Raw genomic sequence first — 24,701 nt, 5'->3', positions numbered from 1 at the left:
ACAATACAGACCAAATCACAGATGTGGAAATACGGGGCAATTTAGGAAACAGCAGTCACAGGTCAATTGGCTTCAGTATAAATCACACAAATAGGAAACATAAGGGGAATATAAAGACACTGAATTTCAAAAGAGCCAACTTTCCTTAACTACGTACCTTGGTAAAAGGCATACATTGGGATAAAATCCTAGGAACAAAGAACACGGAGGAGAGATGGGTTTACTTTAAGAGCATATTAAATGAGTGCATTAGCCAGTGCTAATGCACTTATTGGGTAATAAATTTAAAAGAGCGAACAAAAGTCCTGGATGGCTTAACTCCAATGTAAAAATGCAAATAAACAATAAAGCAAAGCAGAAGGCCTCAAAAAATACAATATTGAAGGATCATCAGAATTCAAACAAGATATGTAAGGGTGCAATTAGGGCAGCTAAGATAGAAACGCGAAAGACACAGTGGAGAAAAGCAAAAAAAAAAAAATAATCACAAGAAATGCTTTAAGTATGTAAACAGTAAAAAAGGGAGGGCAGACCATATTGGCCTCATAAAGAATGAGGAAGAACATCTGGTTACAAAGGATGGGGAGATGGTGAAGCTAATTGAATGTATTATTCTCGGGGGCTTTGGTAACCAAAACTGCAGTGCTTATCCTCATGACATGTCACAGGAAGCACCCTCATGGCTAACAGAGGACAGAATTAAAATTAAACTTAACATTAATAAATCACTGGGACCAGATAGCATGCACCCGAGGGTACTTAGGGAACTCAGTCAAGTAATTACCAGACCCTTGTTTCTAATTTTTACTGACAGTCTACTGACTGGAATGGTACAAGCAGATTGGAGAAAAGCCAATGTAGCACCAATATTTAAAAAGGGCCCAAAATACATCCCTGGGAATTATAGACCAGTTAGCCTATCATCAATAGTATGCAAGCTCTTGGAGAGGATGATAAGGGACTATGTACAAGATTTTAGTCATGAAAACAGTATCATTAGCAGTAATCAGCATGGTTTCATGAAGAATCGTTCTTACCAAACCAAACTATTAACCTTCTATGAGGAAGTGAGTTGCCATCTAGATAAAGGAAGGCCCATAGACGTGATGTATCTGGATTTCGCTAAAGCATTTGACGCAGCTCCCCATAAACATTTACTGTACACAATAAGGTCCATGGCATAGACCATAGGGTGAGTACATGGATTGAAACCTGGCTAAAAGGGTGAGTTCAGAGGGTAGTGATAAATGGGGAATACTCAGAATGGTCAGGGGTGGGTAGTGGGGTCCCACAGGGTTCTGTGCTAGGATCAATCCTATTTAATTTATTCATAAACAACCTGGAGGATGGGGTAAACAGTTCAATCTCTGTATTTGCGGACAATAATCAGCTAAGCAAGGCAATAACTTCTTCGCAGGATGTGGAAATCTTTCAAGAGAATCTGAACAATTAAATGGGGTGAGCAACTACATGGCAACGGAGTTTTAATGTAGAGAAATGTAAAATAATGCATTTGGGTAGCAAAAATATGAATGCAATCTATACACTATGTTGAGAATCTCTGGGGGAATCTAGGATGGAAAAGGATCTGAGGGTCCTAGTAGATGATAGGCTCAGCAATGACATGCAATGTCAAGCTGCTGTTAACAAAGCAAAAATAATATTGGTATGCATTAAAAAAGGCATTAACTCCAGGGATAAAGTGATAATTCTCCCACTCTGCAAGACTCTGGTCCAGCCACACCTGGAGTATGCTGTCCAGTTCTTGACACCAGTCCTCAGGAAGGATGTACTGGAAATGGAACCAGTACAAAGAAGGGTAACAAAGCTAATAAATTGTCTGCAGGACATGCAAGCACTGAATTTATTCTCTCTGGAGAAGAGACACTTGAGAGGGGATATGATTTCAATTTACAAATACTGTACTGGTGACTAGGGATGAGCTTCATTTTCGAGTCGAACCCATGTTCGAATCGAACATTGTCTGTTCGCCCGTTCGGCAAATTCCAAACATTATGGGCCGTTTTTACCAAATTCGAGTGGCGCACCACGGCACATGCTTCAGTTACAGTGTGTAGAGGATATATATGCATCCCAGGTGTGTTGAATATATATTTATACACTGTATTCAGTTTAGCTAGATCCGTTCCTGTTATTCTCTTCATAATATACTCACAGGCAGGAAGATACACTATTTTCACTTAGTGTACTGTGTCCTTTGAGTACTGTGCACCTAATGCTTTACCTGAATACAATTGCTGGAATTCTCATACAAATACAAGCAGGGAGCTGCAGTAGTTTGTTTTAGTGTCCTTTGCACAGTTTGCACCTAAAGCTTTACCTGAATAAAATTGCTGGCGTTCTCATACAAATACAGGCAGGGAGCTGCAGTATTTTGTTTTAGTGTCCTTTGCACAGTGTACACCTAAAGCTTTACCTGAATACAATTGCCGGCGTTCTCATACAAATAAAGGCAGGGAGCTGCAGTATTTTATTTTAGTGTCCTTTGCACAGTGTACACCTAAAGCTTTACATGAATACAATTGCCTTTGTTCTCATACAAATACAGTCAGGAAGCTGCAGTATTTTGTTTTAGTGTCTGTCATGGTTATGCAATAGAGTTGGTCTGCTTACCTGGTTCCATGTGTTCATCTCTAGAGACCAGCCAACCCTCACCTTTTGTAATCCATCCTCTGGCATGACTCCACCCTAGCTCCTATCAGAGAACTCTATATTAACCTGTGCACTGCAGGCCAACCCCACTGATCAACCATTGTGTATTCCTTTGTGTGTTAGCTTCCTGTTACCTGCCGTGTGCTCTTCTGTTGTTCCGTTACCAACTTTGGCGTGTCTTTGACTATCCCTGTTTGCCTGTGATCCTGACCTTTTGGCGTGTCCCTGACTATTCCTGTCTGCTTGTGGCCCCGACCTTGGCTTTGTCCCTCACCATCCCTATCCTCCTGTTGCCTACTGTGGGTGTAAACTGGGGGACCCTGGGGGTCGCGACCTGGAGCCAGTTGCAGCCAAGTCCATCCTCACCACTCGAGGCTCTGGTGAACACCTGCCGGCTCTTAGACTCCGCGTCCCAGGGAATCTTATGCTCTAACCCCAGTGAGACCTGTCTCCCGTCCGCAGCAGTCAGCCGTAGGGTCCACAACCTTGCGGAGCACTCCTGATCCCTACGGTGTGCATCTGTCACCTCGCCTCAAGGTGACCTGACAGTGTCCTTTGCAAGGTGTGAACCTAAAGCAATACCTGAATACAATTGGCTTTGTTCTCATACAAATACAGGCAGGGAGCTGTAGTATTTTGTTTTAGTGTCCTTTGCATAGTGTGCACCTAAAGCTTTACCTGAATACAATTGCCGGCATTCTCATACAAATACAGGGAGGGATCTGCAGTATTTTGTTTTAGTGTCCTTTGCATAGTGTGCACCTAAAGCTTTTTTTTTTTTTCAAATATATAAAGTTTTTATTGAAAATTGTATAGACAAGGAATACAGAAAAGTACAGTACAACAACGGTTACATTTGTTTTTCTAGCATACATGTGGGTCTGCAATATAGGTGCACATTCAGTCCCTAAGAGGGATAGCATAACATCTGTCAGCCGGAGTACAAGACGAGGTAAGTCCTCGTATGCATATATCGTCCAGCCTCGTGAGTCAAACCATATCCTTTATATGGATGTTTAGGTCTGCATATTCTTACTATACGTAATGAATAGTGTACTCTAGCTGGCTACTAACTGCTCTGTGGCTCTAGAGCATCGGGGGCATAGAAAGACCCATTAAAGATAAGACCCTTAGGTGAGGAAAAAAAGAAAAAAAAAAAGGAAAAGGAAAAGAAAAAGAAAAGAAGGGGGGTGCAGTATAGAAAAGGTAAGGGGGAAATGGGTAGGAAGTGGGTATCTGTTCAACGCGAGCGCGATGGACACGGCAGGGAAACCGTTACGTCCGTGGATCATGTCGGTGTTATACTGTAGAGTTCAGCAAAGTCTGTCCTTCGCCAGAGAAAATGAACATGTTCCATAATGACCACGTTTTGGAGTGTTTGTCTTGCTTGTGTTGGGCTGTGAGCACCAAGTCTTCTAGTGATTTAATATCCTCTACTCTGCGCAACCACAATCCCACTGACGGAGGCACATTTTGCTTCCAAGTAGCTGGGATACACGACTTTGCGGCATTAAGCAAATGTCTGATCATGGATTTCTTGTATGACCGTGCTGGAATCGTGGTTGCGTGTAGCAGAAAGAACCCAGGGTCCTTCTGAATTACGCGATCTGTCAGCTTCTGGATGACCTTTTCAATTGTCGTCCAAAAATGTTGTAATAGTAGGCAAGTCCAGAATATGTGTAGAAGTATCCCTTTGTTGGTCTGACACCTCCAGCACCTATCTGAAGTATTGGGGGAAAATCCATGTAGTAACTGAGGTGTATAGTACCACCTAGTTAAGATTTTATAATTTGTCTCCTGGATCTTTGTGCAGATGGATGACTTCAGGGAGAATTGGAGAATATTTTGCTTTTGTATGGCTGTGAAATTACGTTGTAAGTCATTTTCCCATTTCTGCATGAAAAGTAGATCAGGCTGTTCTGCTGGGGTGTTGAGCAATGAATATGTCTTGGAAAGCACCTGTGGCAATGTCCCTTCATCTCTACAGTAGTCCTCTAGAGTTGTCAGGTCACGTTTAAAATGTGTAGGGTCTGGAATTGAGTGGATGAAGTGGTGTAGACAGATCGCTTTCTAGAACGGTATCTGGAAATTCCCTGTGTCGCTTGTCAATGATTGGATCGATACCCAGTGTTCTCCTTCTACGTAATGTAATGCACAATCTTTACCCTCAGTCCATAATGTATCGTACTCCAGGTGATCCAGGCCTGGTGCAAATGCTGGATTGCCCAGGATAGGGAACAGAGGAGACTGTTTGGATGTCAAGGGTGTGGACTTTATTATTAGTGAGCCTATAGATAGTGTGGCGCCTATGATCAGGTGTTTCATCATGTCTGGAGGGAGTCTTTCATAGCACCAGATTGCTCTTTTCAACGGGACCCCTGCCTGGGTGCGTTCTATTTGGACCCATAATTTAGTTTGTTCGTGTCTGTTCCAATCAATAATTCTCCCTAGATGTACTGCTTGGTGGTAGTGCTTCATGTCTGGAAGAGCTAGACCTACTTGATGCTTCGGTAGAGTCAGGTAACGTCTACGCAGTCGAGGTTTCGAGTGTGACCAAATACATTTTATGAACAGTGGGTTTACTACAAATACAGGCAGGAGCTGCAGTATTTTGTTTTATTGTCCTTTGCACAGTGTGCACCTAAAGCATTACCTGAATACAATTGCTGGTGTTCTCATACAAATACAGGCAGGGAGCTGAGGCATTTTGTTTTAGTGTTCTTTGCGCGGTGTGCACCTAAAGCTTTACCTGAATACAATTACCGGTGTTCTCATACAAATACAGGCAGGAGCTGCAGGGTTTTGTTTTAGTGTCCTTTGCACAGTGTGCACCTAATGCTTTACCTGAATACAATTGCCGGCATTCTCATACAAATACAAGCAGGAATCTGCAGTATTTTGTTTTAGTATCCTTTGCACAGTGTGCACCTAAAGCATTACCTGAATACAATTGCTGGTGTTCTCATACAAATACAGGCAGGGAGCTGAGGCATTTTGTTTTAGTGTTCTTTGCGCGGTGTGCACCTAAAGCTTTACCTGAATACAATTACCGGTGTTCTCATACAAATACAGGCAGGAGCTGCAGGGTTTTGTTTTAGTGTCCTTTGCACAGAGTGCACCTAAAGCTTTACCTGAATACAATTGCTGGTGTTCTCATACGAATTCAGGCAGGGAGCTGCAGTATTTAGTTTTAGTGTCATTTGCACAGTGTGCACCTAAAACTTTACCTGAATACAATTGCCGGTGTTCTCATACAAATACAGACAGGGAGCTGCAGTAATTTGTTTTAGTGTCCTTTGCACAGTGTGCACCTTAAGCTTTACCTAAATACAATTGTCGGAGTTCTCATACTAATAATACTACAGGCAGGCAGTTGATTCTGCTAGCTGCAGTATAATCAGTATATACATACATATTATATATATTTATATATATATATATATATATATATATATACGTCCCAGCTTTGTGCAGCTGCATCTCCCTGCAGGCCATTAGTACGCCTGGAAGGCCAACAAGGAGAAGCAGACAGTCACGAGCCAATAAAAGAGGGCAAGCAGGCTCCGTGTCTAGAAGCAACAGTGCTGGTCGTGGACACGGTACATCCTCATCAGCACGTGACCGTGGGACATGCTTGTCCTTTTTTCCGTCAGCTGGCCGTGTTGAGCTGCAACATGCCGAAGACTTGGTAGAATGGATGACCAAGCCGTCCTCAGCCTCCTCATCCTCTCTCATCCAGGCTCAGGGTACTTTGTCTGGCAAAGTAGCTGCCAACGCGGCCTCTTCCCTCGGCTCAATGGCATCAGTCACTCTTTCCCTAGCCCCACCATGTCCTCCTGAGGAGTCCCCCGAACTGTTTGACCACAGTGTTGGGTACATGCTCCAGGAGGATGCCCAACGTTTTGAAGGCTCTGAGGATGGTTCCCAGGTAGAGGAAGGCACTAACGTGAGCCCAGAGAGAGGGGTCCCAAGAAGGACAGCAATCTGGCAGTCATGTTCCCCCAGCTGCAGCATACTGCCAGGTTTGCTCCAGTGATGAAGAGGGAGGGGATGATGAGGTCACTGACTCCACGTGGGTGCCTTATAGGAGAGAGGAGGAGGAGGCACATCTCCAATGAGGCAGGATGCCCTCCAGGGGCCAGCTTAAGGCAGCACACTGACTGCACACACCGCAGAGCTCCGCATGTGCAGGGCGCTGCTGTCTCTGCTCATTATTCCAAAAGTTCTTTGGTATGGGCCTTTTTTGAGATGAGTGCATCAGATCACACCACCGCTATTTGCAACATATGTCTGAAACGTATCTTGCGTGGCCAAAACATCATGACCAGGCATATGTCGACCTGCCATGCAGTTTATTGGCAAGCGTACCTAAAATACCCACACCAAAGAACAAAGCGGACCTCTCCTTGCTCCTCATCAGCTGGGATCTCCAACCCCACTATACCTTCAGTCCCTTCTGAAACCTACACTGAAAGGAATGAAGGTGTAGAATTAGGTGTGTCACAGCAAATTACTTGCGGGCAACCTGCTATCGGTACACCAACATCAAATTGTACCAGGCAAACCCTGCCCTAGCTGTTGCACCGCCGAAAGAAGTTCACTCCCAGCCATCCACATGCCCAGCGGTTGAATGCTAGCTTGGCTAAATTGCTAGCACTTCAACTGCTACCTTTCTAGTTGGTAGACTCTGCTCCCTTCCATGAGTTTGTGTAATGTGTGGTTCCTCAGTGGCAGGTTCCCAAACTCCACTTTTTAGCATGGAAGGCAATTCCAGCTCTATACCGGCATGTGGAAGGCAATGTCTTGGCCTCGTTGGACAGGGCAGTCAGCGGTAAGGTGCATATTACTGCTGACTCATGGTCCAGCAGGCACGGACAGGGATGTTACCTATCTTTCACGGCACATTGGGTGAGTCTGCTGGCAGCTGGGAAGGATACAGGAAAAGGTGCAGTAGGTTGTTCCACCACCACGCCTCCAAAATGCTACTACTGGTGATTCTGACACACCTCTCTCCTCCACTCCCTCCTCTTCTTCTTCCTTCTTCTTCCTCCACAAGCCTCTTCCTGTGCTTTTTCCTCAAAACCAGCGGTGCTCCGTAGGCATTCAAGGGGCTACGCAAGTACGCAGGCAAAAATATGCCATGTGGTGCTTGTGCTGGTGTGCTTGGGGGACAGGAGCCACACTGGGGCAGAGATTCTGTCAGCTCTGCATAGGCAGGCTGAGAGGTGGTTGAAGCCACGCCAGCTTAAGCCAGGAATGGTGGTTTGCGACAATGGCACCAAACTCCTCTCCGCCCTCCGACAGGGACAACTGACCCTGTCCTGAGGCAGGCCAGGAAAGTCTGTGTGCATTTCCGCCGGTCATATAATGCCAGTGCTCGGCTGGCTGATCTCCAAAAGGAATTTAACCTGCCCAAGACCCGTCTAATCTGTGACATGCCCACCAGGTGTAACTCAATGTTGGCCATGCTGCAGCGGCTGCACATGCAGCAGAGGGCCATCAATGAGTACCTGTGTGACTATGGCACCAGGACAGGGTCAGTGGAGCTTGGTTTTTTCCCCCATGCCAGTGGGCCCTGATCGGGGATGCATGCACTGTCCTATCACCATTTGAGGAGGCCACAAGGATGAGAGGTTTATGAGATAATGTATTGGAAGAGCAAAAAAAAAAAAAAAAATACCAGGGATATGACATATCTGTCAATACTCCAAAAAGTTATACATAAATAGGATAAGTTAGCAGATTCCATCAGTAGGTGTGAAGCAAAGGTCTTAACGAGGGTGTTGGGTGGTGGACATCAACGGGTATGAAGCCAATATGGAAAGGTCATTTCTCCAGTTGTTACTGATTTGAAATTGAGAATCCATAGACACTTACCAAATTCAGAAGAGCGATGGACGAATCAGAGAGTATGTACCTATTCTCATGAGGCTAGAAGCCGGGGGGGGGGGTGAGTGGGAAGGAAGAGAAAAAAGGAGAAGAAAAGTAGAGAAAGACAAAGAGTAGGGCTGGGTGTGGGCAGGCGGCCCTCTCTGGGAATCCAGAGTCTGCAAGGTCCTTAATCAAGAGAAGATGTTTTGAAAGTGTGGAAGGTCCACAAAGAGTATATGTAAAGACATTGTGGCCAAGTAGTCAGAAAATTTGTCATGATATTGTACTCTAAAAGCTGTATATTGGTGAGTTCAGGAATCCATTTTGCAGTCATGAGGGCATCCACTGATTTCCAATGCATGGTAATTGCATTCCTGGCTGAAGAAATGCAGTAGTATTTTTTTTAAGGAGACAGTTCCCAAAATTAAGGAGGAGAGTGATGGATGTCTGCAACAGCTTTCATAGATGCAGAAAATGCACAACCAAAAACCATGTATGGATTTCCATTTCCACCAGATATGTAGCATGGATCCCTGTAGGTGACCACATCTCCAGCTGTTTGGTGGGATTGTTTTGTTCATTTTATGAAGCAATGTTTTGTAACAGTACCACTGCGTTTGTATTTTGTAGCTTTTTTCTTGCACCTCCACAGAAATGCAAGATTTGTGTATAATGGTAAAGATCTTGGCAAAGTCGGCACTATGAGAATTCAGCACCAAGCTCCCTTTCCCATTATTTAATATAGTATGGAGGGCCCAAATGAGAATGGTTTAAAAGAATGGCATCGATTTTTGCAATAGGATGAGTGGGTTGCTCGATCTGTAAACAAAGGTGTTCGAGACAAAACCTCTGTCAAGAATGGCCTTTCAAAAAAGAGAGCTGACAAAGTCAATTAGTAATATTGCCACCACTGGCCAGGGGCATGTTGTAGATTTAATAGCAATGTGGTTAGTGGTTGCAATCAATTACAGAACAAGGCTAACCAGATGGGTGAAATGTTGTCTCAAATTCACCCAAGGAAACCTAGAAATGCTATTCCCAGGGCAAACATGAGGTTGCCTAAAATTTGGGTCATGGGGCCTATGCGTGTAGAAAGACACAGGCCTTTAACAGGGAATTCCAAGATCTAAGAAGACGAGGGAGACAGAATGACATGGTTGCCACTTTTGGATGGAGACATTCAAAGGAGTGCTAATGGCGAAATGGACATGAGAGATTTTTTGATAGTCACCCAGCGTTTGTCCGAGTCATGGAAAATCAGATATATGGTAATATTCTAGATGCGGCAGGCCTAAGCCTCCATGCAGTTTTCTGCGTGTTAATATATTGTAGAGGAGCCCCAGACAGAATCCAGCTCATACATATTGGAGAAGAGCAGACCTCCTAGTGGAAAAGAAAGAAGGTGGGATGGATATTGAGACAGATAAAGAAAATGAGGTAGCATTTTCATCTTGAAGATGGAACAAAGCCAGGAGTGTTGGAGTTTGGACTTCCTTAAACCTGGTCAAGGAGGTCCATAAAAGAGGGGGGATTCGGGTTTGTAGAAGCCCCGTAAGTTCCCTGGGATGTGGACAATGAGGCAGCGAATGTACTTTGTAACCTCTTTCGGAGACAAGGTGATGTTGAATGCTGTAGATTTGTAGGCATTAACTTTAAAATTACAAATCCATCTGGGAAAGGGGTTTTGGGGCTTTTATGGGGACAAGGGGCTAATCTTCTACCCACTGATTATGGCCCGTGGAGGAGACCAGGGATTTTTTCTGGTTCTCCTGCTTAGCATGGAAAAGAGCTCAGTTCAACAACTGATCCCATGGCGAAATGAAATCGTTCTTTAATGATGGACAACAATGTGATGAATGCTGAGAGCTGGAGTGGATGGAAAAATGTAATATTAATCTTGTATGGGTTAATGGTCAGAGTAAATATGGTGGCCCCCTGTAGACTCAGTTGGAGAATCTCCTGCACTTAGAACAGAAATATTTATCAACAATATCCCTCAAGAAATATATGAAGATGAATTCATTCCAAATTTTCAGACTGCTGGTGCATTGTATGGGTTTTGTCTTATGCTCGGTGCTGTCCTTTGGCCTAGGCTGACAAGGCCCAGGCAATGAGCAGCACTTTGCAGGAGACGGCAAAAAAGCCACCTCCACATGAAAAAGCCCCCCGACCCATCCTCTTGCATCCTGCCTTGCACGGCCGCTTCCCACACATACACAGTCCCTGGTGGCAGGCAGCTTGTTGGGCAGTATGGAGCATACTTGGCAAGGTGGTGGGAGGGACTAGCACCCCCATTGAGTGGCTGGTGACTGGCCATTCAACTGGCAGAGGTGGAGCCTAATGCTCTACCTATCCTCCTCCTCTGGCATCCTTACACATTGCAACTCCTCCCCAGGGGTGGGGTCTGTCTGTATCCAGAGGAGGAAGTGGGGAACAGGAGACATTCGATCTTCCCATAGAAGAGAGCGGGGGCTCTGACAGGTCCTCTCAGCAGAGTGAGCGGAGATAGACCTGTCATCCACCTACTCAGCGGGGATCAATGAAGCGATCCCTGCTGAGCTAGCGGAGTCTATCAAAATGTGGTGTGAGTAACTCTTAAGGCCCGGCTACTGGCTCAGGACTTGAAATTCTGAGGCCTGCATGCACTGTACATTCACATCGGTCCCTGCCCTCAAGGAGCTTACAAGTAGGCACTTGGTACCCACTTAATGTACAGAGAGGAAGAGATGGTGTTCTAAGAGGAAATGGTGGAGCCTAAAGAGGAAGGGGGGTGGTTTAGAGATGACTGGGTGGCTCTGAAATAGAAAGGGGTATGGCCTTTATAGGAAGGGGTGGGTCATATTTAAATTAGGGGGTGTTCTGTCTCAAGGACATATAGCTAAACCTGCTTGTCCCAATAACTTCAGATTACATATTTCTTTGATCTCAGTTTTATTAGAACAAGCCAGGTGAAACTACAAAATAATAGAAATAGACTTCAATAAATACAATATTACATAAAATACAGCATACATTGCAGAAACAACGATATACAATACAAGATCATTTAGTAAAAACTTACTTTTTAAGTTCTCTAAGGGGTACTGGCAATGGGTTGAGAAAGACATGTCTTACTTCCTTCAATGTCTTGTAAAAATGGTGGCTGGTTCACTTCCTGTGAAAATTCTACCCAGAAGTCCCTGCTTATTAACAACTTCCTTAACTACACATAGTAACTCTAAATAAACAGAAAAACTGCAGCAATACCAAAAAGGTATGCTAGATGGTGCCTGCACTCCACATATGATTTGTCTTATGTAAATTACACACTTTACATGTAAATTTAACAACACAGGTTCAAATAATCAACATAACATCTGATGGACAGAACAGGGGATGCACGAGTTTAGTCAAGCTTCAGGCAGCACAAAACCTAAATACACCACTGCTTATGATGAATTTTGTAGTGGACAGACAGCATGTGTAATGTACTTTGTGTATCTGTGGGCTTGGTGACAGACTGTCTGGGGTGAAGTGGGATCCCTGATTAATCAAAGCATTGTCTGGGTGTCCGGCTGTTGAATAGCTTACTGTTAATTACATCACTATTAGCTGTTAATTGAATTGCTGTTTGAAGCTATATATGCCCAAGAGGGTAATGTCCTCCTGGAGGTTATAAAGTATGTGTCTGAGTTTTAATAAAGAGTCATTACTTTTGTTTTTACCTCAAAATCTTGTCTGTGTATGATGCTTGGGGTAAAGGGCTACTATTAGCTATCGCTCTGCTGGAAGGGTTTGGATGGCAGGAGGCACTGTTTGGGGGAAGCACCCAGGTGGGGTGCCATGCAGTCCATCACATTTGGTGGCAGCAGTGGGATGCTTCCTGCAGTATGGGACATGCAAACCACCATCAGGATTTGAGTATTGGGTAGCAGAAGAGGAGAGGTACAGATACCACCCACCATGGAAGAGGAATTAGGGGGAGGCTGCAAGAGATGTGGATGCAGAACCAGGGACCAGTGTTCAGTGCAGGTCCTGCCAGAATGGAATGATTTCATCCACTGGCAACTCTGGAAGGAAGCTGTAGACAGTAAGAAATGCACCAGGGAAGAATTCTCCCCTCCATCCAGGAAAGGTACTGGTCCCAGTATGAAGTGTGGGTGCTGTTATTGGGGGAACAACCACACAAGATGTGGACAGCCAAGTTAAGCAGAAAGAGGTGTAGCCCATGGATAGCAGACGACAGCACGATGGAAGGCTTTGGTTATGGGGGCCTGGGGCTGTTGTATGAGAGGCTGTACAAGAACTCTGACTTTAGGAGACATCTGGATTGGAGGTGTTTGGATGAAATCATGGAGTGCAAAGATCAGAGGCTGAACTTCTCAGAGATTGGAGTTTCTGGCTATTCAGAAATGGGAGCTGGAGATCACCTATAGACAGCGGCTAGAATCTGCTCAGCAGCTGGGCTTGGCTCCCATTGCCTGGGACTATCCGTAAGTAACAGCCTACAGTTCTGAAATGCCAGTTGAAGTGTCGGCAGTGTGGCAGAGTAATAGTGTGCTTTGCCCACTTCCACCTGCAGCAATGGAAACAGAGCTGTTATGGCAGATGAAGTAAGTGTTGACTGCCCTTGATGAACCTATTTACAAACCAGGATGAGCATAGCTGGAGGAATGTGTCTGTCCAGCCTCCAGATGAGGGTATAAAAAATGGAGCAGATGGCTCATCTCCCCAGTGGTAGTTCAAGGACCTGGGAAAGGAGATAGTGAACCTCTATCTCCAGCCAACAGTTCCGGAGACTGGGAATTTTATATACTTTTCTGCTGAGGAGGAACAACCCAGTGAGCCTCCAACAGAAAAGCTGGTATCAGGGCAGAACATTGCTGAGCTCTGCCCAGCACCTTCAGCAGCTCTGGGGAACCAAGGAAAGGAGATGGAGACTCTCTAACCCCCACCACCAGCTCCAAAGACTGGGGATTTAATAAACTTTTTGCGGAGGAGGGACAACCCAGTGAGCCTCCAGCAGAGGAGCTGGCATTAAAGCAGAGCAGAGCTGACCTCTGCCTACAACAATCTGTGGCCCTGGATTTGTCTGAGGCCACCAAATTTTCATTTTGCTTCTCAATGAAGAAGAAGAGCTGGCATCAGGGAAGAGCACAACTGACCTCTGCCCAGTACCCACACCACATCCGGAAATCCAGGGAGCCAGGGTGGGCAGCCCTTATCCCCTAAAACGGGCCTATACAGAGAAGCTTGAACTCCCAGCTGAAGCATTGTCAACTGGACAGAGGGTCCAAGACACACCTGTAGCAGTTTGGGGGCCCAGGGTGAGAAGGTGGTGGTTCTTCTTTCCATAGCAGCAGACCAGGATCCCAGGGGAGAAGGAAGAGGAGGTGGCCGTACTCACTATGCCACGACAGTCAGAGGAAACTGTCTTCCCTCACCAGCAAGTATCTATGCACCTGGAAGACAGTAACAGAGAAATGTCTTCCCAGCAGCTGAATGAGAGTACAGGAGATACAGCAGCTGACTCATCTCCCCAACAGCAGTTCAAGGACCCAGGGGAGGAGGAAGCCACCCTCACTCCCTAGTGGTAGATCCACAGTCAGGGAGAGGAGGTGGTCATCCTCCCTCCCCAGCAGCAGATCCACAGTCTGGGAGTGGAGGAAGCCAGCCTCCCTCCCCAATAGACAGGGGCAAACTGTTTGGGCCGAGCATCGATTTGGCCCTGAGCAGTGCCTCTTTGGGTTTTTACCAAACACCCGCATTTTTGGGGTGTTCATCTGGACATTCACAGTGAATAGCTGCCGGTCATTAAGGAGCAGGCCAGGAAGCTGGCCACTACATCCTTTACAACAGGTGAGTCATCAGCTGTCAATGGGCTTCCACACTGACAGCTGAAAAAAAAAAAAAACATTGCCGGCAATAGAAAAATTAGAAAAAAATCAATATAGGGGTCCCCCTATAATCTATACCAGACCTTTTGGGTCTAGTATGGATTTTAAGGGGAACCCCACACCAAAACTTTTTTTTAACTGCGTGGGGTACCCCCCACAAACCATACCAGATCCATAGGTCTGGAATGGATTTTGAGGTGAACCCCCACACTAAAATCCTCAAAAATTATAGCAGACGCTTACCCAAGCATGCAGCCTGGCAGAACAGGAAAAGGGGGATTAGTGAGCATCTCCTCCTCCTGAACCATACCAGGCCACATGCCCTCAACTTGGGGGGGTGCTTTGTGGCGGGGTGGCTCTGACCCCCCACCCCAAAGCACCTTGTCCCCATGTTGATTGGGACAAGGGCCTTGACAAAAGCTCCTGCTGACTGCCTGCTTTTCCATCTGACAGTTCCTAAATAGGTAAGGGCAGGGCTAACTGGCAACATCACCTGGTGGCACCACCCCATGTGATGTCACCGACCCAGCATGCTCTGGTCGGTGGTGTCAAAAGGGGGGCGGTGCCACCAGGTGCCGCCACCAGATGTCTCTGCCCCTTACCTATTTGAGAAATGTCAGATGGTGGAGAAGACAGTTGGCAGGCAGTCCAGAGCTCTGCCCCACCCAAAGCACCTTACCCCCATGTTGATTGGGACAAGGGCCTCTTCCCCACAACCCTGGGTGGTGGTTGTGGGGGTCAGCGGGTAGGGGGCTTATCGAAATCTGGAAGCCTTCTTTAACAAGGGTGCCCCCAGATCCTGCCCCCCATGTGAATAAGTATGGGGTACATTGTAACAAGGGTGCCCGCAGATATCGACTCCTCATGTGAATAAGTATGGGGTACATTGTAAAAAGGGGCTTCCAGATTCTGATAAGCCCCTCCACCCACAGACCCCCACAACCACAACACAGTTGTGAGGAAGAGTCCCTTGTCTCCATCAACATGGGGACAAAGTGCTTTGGGGTGGGGGCAAAGCCCTCCCAATGTTGAGAGCAAGTGGCCTGGTATGGTTTAGGATGGAGGAGGCACTCGCTTGTCCCCCCCATCCTGGCCTGCGAAACTGCATGCTCGGATAAGGGTCTGGTATGTATTTTGGGGGACCCCATGCTGTTCTGACAGCTGATTACTCCTTAGTTGTTGAAGATGCTGCGCTCCCTAGCAACCAGCTATTCACTGTGATCTGTGCCCTGATTAGGCAAAGATTTGTACCTGACCAGCAGTCAGGTGCATTGCTTTAGCCAATCAGGGCCCTAGAATTTGCATCCCACCGAGTGCCCTGCAAATTCGGGTGTTGGGCGAGCACTCGAATGGGCATTGTTCGGGGCCAAACTAATGCTTTGGGGTACAGAGCTGGTATTAGCTATGGCACTGCTGGAAGGGTTTGGAGGGCAGGAGGCACTGTTAGGCGGAAGCACACAGGCAGGGTGCCAGGTGGCCTGTCACAAGGTCATCAATGGATAGACTCATTTAGCCATGGACATCATCTATTGAAAGCCCCTGAATATCAGGGTTTCCATAAATATTTTCGATTTGAATTAGAAATTTTGGAAGATGGTTAGTTACTTACTTATATATATCTGTCACATCAACTTTTTATACTTGCAGTGTACAGTGCAAAAAAAACACACACATCTTATTTAATTTATATTTATGGTATCAATGAAGTTGTCAGCATGCCTGATTGAAGAAGTCACAGATATCGATCGCAAGGCAAGTGCATATGCTGTATGTCATTGTCCACTTGCCAAAAGTTGTGTATTGTATTTGTCCACTTGCCACGTCACCTGCCACAAGTTGTGTATTGTCCACTTGCCACGTCATCTGCCACAAGTTATGTATTGTCCACTTGCCACGACACCTGCCACGAGTGCCACGTGACCTGACACGAGTACCACGTGACTGGCCACGAGTGCCACGTGACTTAACACGAGTGCCATGTGACCGGCCATCAGTGCCATGTGACCAAGTTGTGGATTGTCCACTTGCCACGTCACCTGCCACCAAGCGACCCCAGATATGGGCAATATGAAAGTACTTTTCTGCAGCAGAGAATGACATTTTGCGCCCCGAATTTGGGGCCTTATATCTCAGGGTCACTTAAAGCTAGAAACACTAAATTTGGTATGCAAACACAATAGAACTAGCACTGCAACATATCCAAATTTGGGGTTTCTAGCACCAAGTGACCCCAAGATACATGGCCCTAAAGTCGGGTCACAAAATATTTTCGAATCTGGTTGAAATAGTTTTAAATGCGGTTGAAATAATTTCGAATCATGTTGAAATCATTTCGAATTCGGTAGAAATATTTTCGAATGTGACCGATTTTTCGAATTCGGTAGAAAACTAAACGAAATACGAAAACGAATTTAAGGAATTTAACGAATAGAACTAAACGAAATTAATTAATTAACGAATTAAAACGAAACTAAGCGATTTTTTTCCTTTTGCACATGTCTAACAAAGCCTACCTGCTCTAGATGTAACAAGGAGGGGACATGGGCTTGGAGATTGTTAGCTATCAGTTCAGTGAAATGTTTAAGCTCCACATTAATTATCAAGAATTTAGTGTCTCCCTTTAATGTTCTTCATTTAATAAGAAGAGAGTTGTTATCCTGGGCATGATCAGATAGAAAGTTAGAGATTGTCTTGAAGACCTCTGCTCGTGCAATTGTGTCAGAAAGTAGAGCCAGACTGGGTTTCCAAGAAGTGAATGTTTTGGATGTATGTGGGATTTCAAGTGAGAGAAACAATGGAAAATAATCATACCAGAGGTGAGAGCTAATAACTGGGGATGGGTTTCATTCAAGTTGAATGATGGGATGTGAGAAAGTATACATCGAAAAACAAACATAAGTGGGACTTTTAAGGTGCTGGAAAATCCAAATTCAGGAAACACAACACATCATTTTATAATAAAAAATATAAGTTTTTATTATTTAACATTATTAAAAAGTAGGGGTTTATAACACCCCTATTTAGTAAAACCAGGAGACATGAATACACAATTGAAGAACAGCACCCCATACACCCTCCTCATGGCACATACAACTAAATATAATTTGTTGTAACTTGTTATATAGTATATTACATATTAATAAACCATCAGAAATTTACAAAATGAGGTAGCAGTCCTGACGTAATCAAAAAGCAAAAGTAGCCTTCGCGCTACTATGTGTAAACAATATGGATATATATCAGAGATAATCACAAAAGAAGTGTAAAAATTGCTAAAGTGCTATGATAAACTGCAATATAAGTGCAATATAAGTGCCAAGAAAAAGGCTTGCAGCAAAGACTATAAAAGTTCACACAACACCAAAAATAAATAAATAACTAATTAAAGTGCAATAGTAAAGTGCAATTTTAGTTCAACAAAGTAGCATGAAATAGACCTGCAGCAAAATCTAGTAGTGTTCACATAACACCAAACAATGAATAAATAAAAAGTGATCCTGTGTAATGGTGTATAGAGCATAAACTTAAAATAATGTTTTAAGGTAATTATAAAAAATATATTCAAAAATTTGCGAAAGTAAAAATAAGATAGGAAATTGTTAAAAGGGCACTTCATATATATCCGTGAGTGAAAAGAATAAGTATGTCCATAAGGTGATAATAAAACGTCTTTAAAAAGTCTCTAGAATGGTGTTCTTTTATAAGTTGCTCCCATATATAAATATCCCGCAGATGTTAATTAAATGGGCAAATATAGATGTCTGATCCAGCAATGAGCTCACAGAACTCTTACCTCCACTCCTTGTTATGTCAGCATAGAGCTGTGATGGATCACCTCTTCGCCTATTTCGATATCTGAAACCAGGGGGCCCTGCAGACCTGTAGCTGGTTTAATCTGCACAAAGCCTCCGCATATAAATAATAAACAGGTATCTACAAGATAGAGAAGGAATCCCACCCCCCTACACCCAGGAGGAAAACAGGAACCAGCAGCACACAATAAAAATCCTACCTTATGGTCCCATATATGATGGATCTCAGCCCCCTCCCTATGTAAATGAGTATGGGGTACCATACCCCTACTCATTCACCAAAAAAGGTGTAAAAAATAAATAAAACCAAGAGGCAGTTTTTGACAATTCCTTTATTAATTTTCTTTTTAAAAATGTCCCCTGATGTGGATCCATCCTCAATCACGATGCCTACTGCACCGCTGAACCTGGAAGATAAAAACTCCCTGCCCATGATGAAGGCTAACCTCCGAATGCCTGCTCTGCCATTTGACAGTTCTTATATAGGTAATGGGCAGGGCTACCTGGTGATGTCACTGACCAGTGCATGCTGGGCCGTAACCCCCCACCCAGGTTTATCAGGAAGAGACCCTTGTCCCCATCAATATAGGGAAAAAGCACTTTGGGTGGGGGGTCAGAGCCCCCCTCACCCCACAGCCCCCCATGTTGAAGGTATGTGGCCTAATACAGTTCAGGAGGGGGGCGTTTGCTCGTCCCTCCACCTTTCCTGTCCTGCCAGGCGGCATGCTCAGATAAGGGTCTGGTATGAATATTGGCATGGGGTTCCCCTAAAATTTATACCTGACCTAAAGGGCCTGGTAGGGATTGGATGGAGGACCCTGCGCAGTTTTTTTTCACTTTTTTTTCTATTGCTGGCAAAGTTTATTTTTCAGTCAGCTGTCAGCAGGGAAGCCCATTGACGACTCAACCTTTGTTAAGGACGTAGCGGCTGGCTTTCTGGCCCACTACTTAACAACCAGCTATGTAGTATGCAGCATGCAGTGCATTGTGGGGCACTCAGTGGCCAAACAGCCCGCTGAGGTACCTGCAAATTCGGGTGTTCACCGAACGAGCGTACGGGAGATGTTTGGGCCAGACTTTTGCTCAGCTAGTTGCAGGGAGGCTAGGGTGGACTTAAATCTGTTAAAATGGGCTCAAAAAATTGAGGATTTACCAGAAGAGGCATACAAGTGAGGGTTAAAGAACAAATTAAGCCCCCCCCCCAAAGACCACCAGGTCTTCGACCACTAGGCCTTCCATAAATTCTGTAAGGCAGTTAAGCAATGAGGTAATCTAGCTTGGCATTGATTAGGAAGATATGCATACATAGTTGAAGGTGTGGGCTTATAGTGTGTATTTCACAAAAAGAAAGCAACCTTGAGGATCAACAAATTCAGCCAGGAAAGTAAAATGGATAAGGGGATGCCTACTGTGACTCCCAGGGATTTATGTAGTGGATTATTACTGGGGTACCATACAGTATCTTTTAATAGCGTTTGGAAAGAACTGGAGCTTGTTGTGCTTTGAAATGCATTTCCTAGAAGAAAAGGATGTACGCACATTGTTTATGCAGATTGTACAATATCTGGGACCATCTATTTGGACTGTTAAGGCCTCTTTCATTGATAGAACCAAACTGAAGAGTCGCCATAATCACCGATGGGGGGGGGGGTCAATATGATATATGTCCAGGACCGTCTTTAAGGCAGGGCAAAAGGGGCAGCTGCCCTGGGCCCTGTAATTGTTGTCGGGCCCAAAGCAGCTGTCTCATACTTGCCAACTATCCCAGTTTAAATTCTCTCATTCCTTGAAGTTTTAGTCCTTTGCTTTGTCCTGATATCTCAGTGTGAAGTGCTGCTATTAATCCTGCCCAGCTCTGCTCTATTGTTGTGTACAGATGACTCACCTGCAGAACCTGTGTTTACATGTAAATAACCGGCATTTATATGTAAATAGCTGCATCCGACAGCATAGATATGTAAATAAAGGTGACATTCGTATGTATATCATGCCCCCTGCAGTGAGGAGATGATGTGCTGTAACCTCTAGCAACCAATCAGTGAGCAGTATTACTGTACAATAATCTCTAGCAACCAATTAACAAGCAGAAATCATGTGCTGTAACATCTAGCAACTTATCAGTGATCCGTAATGTGTGATGTAACCTCTAGCAACCAGTCAGTAAAGGTAATGATACACTGTAACCTCTGGCAACCAAACGCAATGGCTTCCTGATCTGATACAGTAAACTGCTTTTAAGTCTAGCTGCTATTTATTGTATGTCTCAGAACAAGTGGAGAGCGAAACTGTATGGGGGGGGGGCAAGAAAACATTTCCCTAATGTCCAATCACTATTAAAGATGGCCCTGTATATGTGCTGAAGCAAGAGCAAAGAAAAGAGGAGAGATAGAAGGGTAAAGAAGAGAAGAAAAGAGGCAGACAAAAAATAGTATGAGTTTTGGAGGGGACCATGTGTCAACCATCATTTCTGTCCCTTTATTTACATTCAGATGTAATCCCCAGCTGACAGATGAGTGGGCCAGGAGAGCATATGTCACTGGTCACTAACCAGTTTGAACGAGAAACTGGCACATTTAACAGCGACAGTGTTACTACTGTTGAGCATCACTTGCTTCTACAGCCTGGAATTCAACTCAACTGAACACCCCATTTATTTAGGTAATTTTCCTGACATTGATTATATAGAATTTGGATCAAACGTGGGTCCCAAAGCTTATCCCTACATGTGGCCAATGCCTTTGAAAGAATGATATCATCAATAACTGGACAGCAAAAAAAAAAAAAAACAATTAACATAACATACTTTACCAAATCTGAATACTCAGGGCAAATAAATGTTCACCACAGACCATGATTTATAGACATATGAATCTGCTAAGTAAATTGGTAAATTGGTCAAATTGATCCCTTACTAGTTACCAGCTTTTATTGTAGCTCACACTGGGGGTAATACTATGCTTGTTTTTATCATAGATGATGCAAATGGAGGAGAGAAACGCCACACTGAATAAATCTGAGCTGGAAACGAAGCAAAGGGATCCTTCCATTGGACACCCTCAGAGATAAAGTAAACCAAAGGAAAATTGACAATTCTCATCCTTACAAAACTGTATTACTAATGAGAAAACACACTCTTGGTACCAAAGACATGCACGGTAGTTTTAACATTTTATCATTAGGGCCAATTCTAAAAAAAAAGCTGGAAAAAAATTGCCCATACCAGTGATTTATATTCTGACCTTTATTTTCTAGTTAATGTTATGGAATGGAAACAAATACATTTCTGGTTGCTGTGCTATAGCCTAGTTATTCAGTGTCAGTTATTTATGTCGGTAACATAGCCTTTTATAAAAATGTTCAGTATCTTGTTTTATAACATGGTGTGCATTGGATAAAATTAATGCTCTTGAAAAGAAAAAAAACTTTGTTTTAACTTTATTTTAAAGAGTAACTCCATAAATAAGAGAATTCCTTGTAATGAGCTGAGGACATGAGTTAATTGGGTCTTCTCTGTTGTCTTGAACACTAGCAGGGAAATCTTCCCCTGAATCCAGCAACCCATTATTATTACAGATTGGTTTAAAGGGTCAATCACATCAGCCTTTTACTCTGTGATCAGATGTGTGAGAAATGAAGAGCCAATCTGTCAGGGCACAGTGAGTACATTATTTACACTAATATTCAGGGCACTAATCATTGATGCCCTGATTATCAGTGCAGTCCCATCAGTGACAATCAGTGCAGCTTATCTGTGCCCATCAGTGCCGTCTCATCAGTGCAGTCCCCTCAGTGTCTCCTCATCAGTGGTTGGATATATTGAGATGTGGGGAGGTGAATTTGTGGATGGAAGTGAGGCCTGGCTAGAACGTGAGTTTCTGTGGGCTTGGTGCGGCGGGCCGGAAATATAGCAGAGTGCGCTGCATGCTATTGGTTCCCCCGAAGTGTTGTTATTGAAGTGAAAGTTGTCATGGGCTGGATGTGGCGGGCCGGAAATTGAGTGGATGCGGCGGGCCGGAAGTTGAGCGGAGTGCGCTGCATGCTATTGGTTCCCCGAAGTGTTGTTGTTGAAGCGGAAGTTGTCATGGACCGGATGTGGTGAACCGGAAGTTGAGCAGAACGTGTTGCGTTCCATTGGTTTGCACCGGGAGACTGGGCAACCCTTACATTAGATGAAAATGAGGCCTGGCTACTACGGAAGTCTCTATTGGTCCACCATTTGGATTGGATGGAGGAGTGAATTTGGGAGGGTTTTGACAAAAGGGAGGATTTGTATACTTGTTTACTATTAAAAATGAGGCTTGGTTTAGGCGGGAATAGCCGAGTGCCCAGAACGAGGCTTGGAGGGGTAGTGGCATTATAAAAGGAGGTGATGTAGCGTGTCACTCGTGCCCCTGGATGACGCAATTTTGTTGCGAAACGCGCAGTGTTGAGCGACGCGCCAACGTCACCTCGTGTTCAGTGTCCAGGAAGGACGGGTTTGTCTGTGTGCGCCCGGCCGGCGCAACAGACTTAAGGCTCAGAATTTCCGTTTACATTGTAAGTGCAATTTTATATTTCGGATTTTAATAATAAAAGGTTTTACACTATTGGAGCTTTATCTCTCTTTCATGATTGGTGCATACCTTGAGCTTTCCAAATACATGAGAGGTATCCTGTGGGAATGTATCCAGCCATTTATGCATGAAAGCGGTGGTGCAAGGAGATCAATAAGGATTCCTTTGGAGTGGGGGACGATTATATATCTATATGCTCACTGTGACACTCTGTAGTGGGGGGGTCATGAATTTCTGGTAAGAAGCAAATTCAGATATATGGTGGTGGATAGAACACTGTTCATTTATGGAGGATTCCGTTCACATCTAATCTGTTACAGCAGGACTGTTTTCTGTTCGATTATTTTTATTTTTACAGAGACTCTTTGCATTTCACTGGGTGTTTTTTATTAATTCACATTATTTATATTATTTATGATTGAGGTTGTTCTGCCCACCCAAGGGTAAAGTAGAACTTATGAAAGATTGTCACATTATTTGCATGTGCACTTTGGTTTTGTATGCCTTTCACCCATCAGTTGGGGGTTCAATAGAGTTGCAATTTATTGTCACATCATTTATATTTGCACAGTAAGCCTCGGCCTTGGTACACGTTGTATTTAGCGCAGCTTATTTTTTTATTTTTTGTTTTATTTCTGTAGTTATGTGATACAGTTAAGCCGCAGCTGAATTTGGTCTTTTGAAAACCAATAAATATTTTGTGATTCACCTTAGCGCAGTTTCTTTTTCTTTCTCCTCATCAGTGCCCATCGGTGCAGCTTATCAGTTTCCATCAGTGCCGCCTCATCAGTCCCCATCAGTTCCACCTCATTAGTACAGCCTCAGCATTGTCCAAAAGTGCACATCAGTGCAGGCTTATCAGTGCAGAAAAACATCAGTGAAGGAGAAAAATTACTCGCAAAATTTTATAACAGAAACTAAGGCCGCGTACAGACGGGCGGATTGTCTGTCCAACTTAGTCCGCTGAACAGTGTTTCAGCGGACAATCCGCTCGTGTGTGGGCTTCAGCGGACTTTTTCAGCGGACAGTCTGACGAACAAAGTCTTTCGGAATTTCCGTAAGATTGTCCGTCCAAACTTGGTTTCAGCGGACAGTCCGCTCGTGAGTAGGCAAGTTGGACGGACTAAGTATGACGCATGCCCAGAAAGGATTTACAGGGCGGACAGGGCGGAAGCGCTCGGTCTTGTAAAACTAGTGTTCGTATTGAAGCTAGCATATTCGTCATGCTGCTAATTTTGTGGTTTTTTAATATAGCCCGTTCTTTTCTTCTTCGTAATGCAAGAAAAGTGAAGTAGCTTTGCTGCTTATATTCACACAGAGTTATACCAAATGTTTTTATTCATCCTCATCCTATGATTAATCTTCCAATTTTAGAAAAATATATTAAAAATTAATTTAAAAAAAAAAACCCCCAAAAAATCCAAAAAAAAAAAATATATATATATATATATATATATATATATATATATATATATATATATATATAAATTTAAATAAAAACCCCCCAAAATTTTTTTTTATATATATATATAAAACAAGATGGACTTGCATTTTTTTTGGCCAAGCAGGACTATGCAAGTAGAGATAGATAGATAGATAGATAGATAGATAGATAGATAGATAGATAGATACCCAAACCAGCATTTTAGCTTACACATGATTGCATGTTCAAAATCAGCAGAGCTTCCCCTCATTTCAAATGTTAAGCCTCAAATTTACAGCGACTGCACTTCCAAGTGCACTTGCAGTACTTTAAAAATTGCACTTGAAGTTAGCATATTTACATGAACGTGTGTTTTGTAAATAACCCCCAGAGTCTATTGACATGTATCTGCCTACTCACAAATAAACTTTGTTTTTTAAGCCAAAATAAAAAAAAAAAAAAAAAAAAAAAAAAAACATACAATATTTTTTGA

This window comes from Lithobates pipiens, unplaced genomic scaffold (assembly GCF_037356315.1).
Source record: "Lithobates pipiens isolate NorthernLeopardFrog02 unplaced genomic scaffold, aLitPip1_a1.2 Scaffold_19, whole genome shotgun sequence".
Lineage (NCBI taxonomy): Eukaryota > Metazoa > Chordata > Amphibia > Anura > Ranidae > Lithobates > Lithobates pipiens.
This window is presented reverse-complemented; position numbering follows the sequence as displayed.